The sequence below is a fragment of the Rhamphochromis longiceps genome, linkage group LG5 (genome assembly GCF_057381845.1).
Source record: "Rhamphochromis longiceps isolate RC_006_pf linkage group LG5, R_longiceps_female_GT1.1, whole genome shotgun sequence".
Taxonomy (NCBI): Eukaryota; Metazoa; Chordata; class Actinopteri; order Cichliformes; family Cichlidae; genus Rhamphochromis; species Rhamphochromis longiceps.
In genome coordinates, this window is record NC_140561.1 from 17072022 (window position 1) to 17078021 (window position 6000).

Consider the following 6000-nt stretch of genomic DNA (forward strand, 5'->3'; position numbering starts at 1 on the left):
CTTACTCAAAGTGTGCATTTTCACAGCTTGAACATTTGATGTTTTCTATGCTCTTCTGTGAAGAAAATCTGGGTTTGTGAGATTTTTCAAATCAACTGCGTCCCAAATTTTTTACCCCTCAGCCCTAAAGAGCTGGCATGGTTGGTGTGGACACCTGAGTTTGTCAATGTGATAACTCAAGAACGAGGCAACGAGCTTCAAATTGAAAAAAGCATGGATGAGTTTGAATCTCAGTGAAGTCGATCTCAAGGTTAGGGTCAAAGGTAAAGTTTTATGCAAACAACTCTAGAAGGAAGTCAACCAAGATTTTCAAATTGATACCATAGGCACAACTATTAAAAATCTCAGAGGAGTTTGGATCTCAGTAACCTCAAGATCAGAGTAAGTAAGTCTGAAAATCTTGTGATAACTTGAGAATAAGGTGACCTAGGACTAAGTGTCTCGACTAGGAGACGGAGTGGAAACACTGGGGGTTGCCAGCATTTCTGGAACTGGCATTAACCAAAGCCTCTAAACTAGATTTGTTTAAAGTAGCAGGAACACAGTGAAGTGAAAGTGAGTCACTCAGTAAATCTGAACCTGAAATGCAAGTAAAGGTTTCTAATGAGTGCCAGTGATCATTTAGTAATCATTTATGTATTATTGTAGGTTTTTTTTTTTTTTTACCAAATAACATAAAGCACAATAGGAAGACTGTTGTTAGAAAGAGTATTTCTGCTTTTCTTCTGGTCCTGCAGAGCAGACTTTTTGTTGTTGCACAATTAGTGCTGTGGCAAAGTTATCCCAGTTTAGTGCTTTAGTGGAAACTAGGCTATTAACCAGAGTTGAACTCCACTAAGGATCATTCAGGAGCACTGGGGGTCACATCTGGAGCAGGAGTGCTGTGGCTGACTGCTCCTTAATTGATTGCAGAATGGATTTCGCACATTTTGTCTCCTCCGCTGGGATAGCTAGATGGTGACTGTGGCTTTGGACTTTGCTGGAGCAGATTGCACTGATCTCTGTTCTGTTCTGACACCCAGCACTTAATTCCCCTGCGTGTGCATCAGTTTGAGTTTATATGTATGTTAGTGGGCGTGTTAGCATGTGAGAAAGGATACAGGGAGACTCTCAGATCTTCAGTTTGGAGACAATTTTTTGTCGGGGGCTTGATAGAGTAGAGTTTATTGTTGCCTCCAATCAGCTGCCTTAGCAGAGGTATCCATGGCAACTGAAAGAGTAAAAGTAAGGTTTGAGGTCTCCAGAGGATTTGGAAGAGACAGAGAGAAGGACTTTGTATTTCCATGTAGCACTCATTTCAAGAGCTGAATATGACAGAAGGGATATGAAAGTAGAAAAGTAGAGTGGTCGTGGTGCGAGCGATCTGAGGAGAGATAAACACGCAGCCCACAAATGCATAATGTAAGATCACTCAAACGCTCCTCCATGCTCCCACATTGACAATGTGTCAGTGTTTAGGTAGGAAGTATAATATATATGCTCCATAAAATTACACTTCAACACTTCAGCAAGGCGCAAGCTGGAACTTGTCTTCTAGGGTTAAACAGGGATCTGCCTCCTCCTCTTCCTTCGTTATTTAAAAATGCAAGTGATGCAAATGCAAAAGCATCGCCAGGCACGGGAAAATTCAAACCTCAGAGTTCCTTTTGCAAGAGGTGTTGTGTTTTACCGCTTCATCTGCAAACTGAACATTATGTCGATATTAAGATTGCTTTTTTTTTCTCATTTTCTTTTGGGGTTTTTTTGACAGGAGACTATATACTGCGTGGGTGTAGTGCTGGTAAGGTTAGCCAGTGTGTTTGCATATGTTTGCTTCCTTTACTTTCTTTGCTTTTTTTGGAAAATGCAAAGTGAGCAGGAAGTATTTACTTTTTTTAGAACAAGCGTCGACCACTGGGAGTTTTTTTTTTATGAATCATGTATTTATATGTTGTGTTGTGTATCGTGGACTGTGAAGTGATAAACAGGCGGCTCGCGGGTGATCAGGCACCACTTCAGCTTCGAAAGCAAATGCAAAAATGTGACCCTGTTGGATAAAATGGAGCAACTATAACCACTAAGACGCTATTAGTAAACAAATGAAACAAAATGACTGATCTGTTTTTACACTGTCTTGTGATTGGCTGACCACAGCGGATGGTAGAGATCCGTTATAACGTACAACAAACGAATACAGTGTAAAGAAGCAGAAAACGTGCGATAATATTGGTATTTTTGGGGTTTTTTGCTTCGCGTGGTAATCTTACAGGCGGCAAAGACAAAGATATCCTTTTACTGAGGACTGCAGTGCAGACTGACAGTAGACAACAGGCTGCCCTCAAGCCGTAACAAGTACAGACAGGCAGAACTGAACAAGAGGTAACAGGCTTAGACGACTCGGCTGATGATCTGGGAGAAAATAAGTAATGGCTTTTCCTTGATACATAGTGGGGCTGAGGAGCTGCTGCAGTGACAGATGAAGGGATATGTGAGGTCGAGACTCTGTAGTGACAGCTGTTGGATGGGTACAGAGTGGGAATGCTGGAGACATTCCTATTCTGTATAAACACATAGGTATCAAGTGTGTGTGTATACATTTTTTTAATGTACATTGGTTTATTGTCAAAAGGAGGAACAAATGACAAAGGCAAGGCAGAACTGTATTATTTGGTACACCTTGGTAGCACTGGGTTGGCCCTCCTTTTGCCTTCATATCTGCCTTAATACATTGACATGATAGTGATGATAGCGCAGGTTGGGTGAGCCCAAGCAAACTGCAGTCTCAGTTTCCTGTTCCTAGCTGACAGGAATGGCACCCAGTGTGGCCTTCTGCTGCTGTAGCCCATCTGCATCAAGGTTCTGCATTCCTTGCAATGAGTGGTTATTTGATTTACTGTTGCAGCTTCTGAAACACTTTGACCAGCCCGTCTGGAACCAACAGCAATGCCATGTTCAAAGTCACATGGTAACAAAGAGAGAGAGAGAGAGGGAAACAGTGGCGCGACTATAAGAATAATAAAATCAAGACAGAAATAAAATAAAAAACACCACATCATAAAACTGAAACTTATCATCACACAGGACCCAGGAGCTCAATAATGAAGTCTGAGAAAGTCTGAGGAAGAGGCAGTAAAATCCATTAATGGGAGCTGTTAATGTGCAGATCAATCTATTATCATATCATCAGGACTTTCTGGCCTTTATTTAATTTTATTGAGAGCAAAGATCTGTTTACGGTGTTTCTTTTCACACCATTTTTCTTTATTTGGCTTTGTGCAGTTGAGTGTTTTCACTTTGAAACAGGAATCAGTATCCCTGCACTGCTGTTCCAAGTAGACTGGTGTCTATAATATATTATATCTTAATACTAAAGTTACATCGTCAAATGGTACAGAGTGGTCTGGCATGAACTATGAGTACTATGAATAGGCTTTCACATACTACCTAACATGAGGCAAAGAACAGAAGCAGTGGAGTTGAAGACTAAACTGCTACCCTGCTAATATAATTTCTTTCTTTACCTGAAAGAACCACCATCACACTGTGCTCGTTCCCCAGAGAACTCGTAATAGTCGCACACACATTGCCACCTTTAATTAATGCACAGTAATCATCCCACTCAATATGGTTACCAATATGTAAAAGAGCCAAATATGACTCTGCTGTGTAGTAAAGGCAAGGTCATGTGTGAGACTGAGCAGCAGCAGGACTCTCTCTTCTCTGTTACTGTTTGCTTTAACACGACGGAATTCAAGTCCTTGGTTGTCCATTGACAACTAATTAATCAAAATCAAAGGGAGACAAATCCCATAAACACACACGAGCTGTGAGCGCGGGTCCATAGGTAAGAGAGAGACAAGCAGAGGGGGAGAAAAGGAGATTAAGGAAGGATTCTCCCCAGACGTCTTCTTCCCACTTTCTTCTGGTAGAAGTCATTAGGATTCATACCCCTGATCCTTTACTCTGTGCGGCTCCTCCGCTGCTCGCACCGTGCATCTCTAGCAAGCAAAAAAAATAAAAACTAGACAGAACCTGGACGCCCACGCCAGAATTAAAATGGTGATGCAGCACTTGTTTTCTGTCAACAAGAGTGAACATACTGAAAAAGAGAGCGAGAAAGAGAGAGTGAGATAGCACAAGAAGAAGAGGGAGAGAGCGAGAGAGTTCGGGGCTGACTGCTGGTTGGTATTCCTGAGGCTTAGCCAGAGAGGCTGATGGTGCAGAGTGGACATCAACAAGGAATTTCAATGTGGATGCAATGGCTTGCAGTTTTCAAACCTTTTATAGTAGTGTCTACAAACGACACACTGAAGTGGTTAACATTAAACAACATGAGATCGTCCCTCATTACCTCATCAGCATAAAATATCATTTTAACACATTAATCGTACTTCACATTGTGCATTTTCCTGTTATACAGCAAGTTTTATAAGACGACGAGGCAAATGTGTTTTTGAGTCAGTGCAGCTGTTTTGTTTGGTTTTTTCAAATCTACTTTTTTGGGCACAGACGAGTCGCCCTGTAGTCAAGAAGAGGCGAGCACTTCTGCAGCTGTTATTGTTTCAATTGATTTTGATCTTCATTTTCCTGTCCTGTTAAGAAAGCGATTTGCAGTGATCTGTATGAGTATTTCACCAATTTATGTACAAAAATCAGTTAGGCAGATGAACTTATGATTGGGATTTACGAGAGTTAAGATGAAAGAATCAGCGTTCGGGGCTGAGCCTCCAGCACACGGCACAGTCTCAGCCCCAACGTCGGCCAGGCAGCAATAAGCATCTGGATCCAGCCTCCCTCCTTTCTCAAGGGGGAAACCTAGCTCTCCCTAAACCTAACCAATTCACTCAATAAACAGCTGGATTATTACATAAGACACGGCGAGGGCTTAATAGCCCCAAGTTCTTTGAAAAACCTGAAAAAAAAAGAGAGAAAAGATTAGGCAGACTTCTAATTTGCTCATGCAGTTTGGAGTTCAACAGTCATTGACAATCGTGCGGCCATGTTCATTCATCTACCGGGGCCAAAGAGCTTCAAGGCTGTCAAGCCCCGGCTCAACAATTTTCAATTCCTTAATAATTTATTGATGGCGGGCAGTCAAATTGCATATCAATAATGTACAAGGGCTCAGTACAATGTTGATACGAAATACCCTTTCAGCTGGGCTCATTCATGCTCACAGACCTGCAGACATATGTACCGTGTTTAGTCCCACGTGGTCCGGCGCTGGCACGTTGCATGAATACAATCTGTTTCTGTGAGCTGTGTAAGTCTAGTTGATGATAGAGCATCTAAAAAAAAAAAGGCCTCTCATGTTTTCATGTTTCAGGATAAAACCTCAGAGGAGGAGGAGAAGAAGAATTAAGCTTTTCATGTGGGGGCTGGGACAGAATAGCAGATCAACTACAAAGACACTGATATGAAGAACAATGACAAAGCAATCGCTGTGTAAAGTGATACAAGCGTGATGCTGTAATAATATACATTCTTTATATTGTTGCACGCTCTTTCTCTCCATACATGCAGAAAGAAAGTTTGCACGCGTGCATTTCCTCGACGCTTGTCTTGGTCTTCGATTGGGCAGCTATACTGTGGGTTTGGGCATGAGCCAATCACGCGTGTAGGACAAATTAAGTGACCAATGGCGGATTTCCATCTAGGTCAGCATCTTTTATTCAGGAGTCATGCGTACACAGTTACATGCCATCCCGCCCTGGGGGCCCTGCGGAGACCCACTCTGCCATAGAGAGATGGTCCACCATTTTGTTCTGTTTTGAAAATGATCTCCATGCATGAGATTAGCTGGGGGGCCCGCGAGCTCTTCCCTTTGTTGTGCATCCCAGTTTGGATTTTCCCGGTTGGTGTCTGTGCGAGTGTGCTGGGAGTGTGCACGTGCAGGGCGTGCATCCGTGGCGGCGAGCTGCATCTGTGCATGAGCGTGCATATTGCCTGTGTGTCTAAGAATGTGTTTAATGGGGGATTTTGCTCTGAGCAGAGGAAAATGCAATCCTGATGGAGACATCC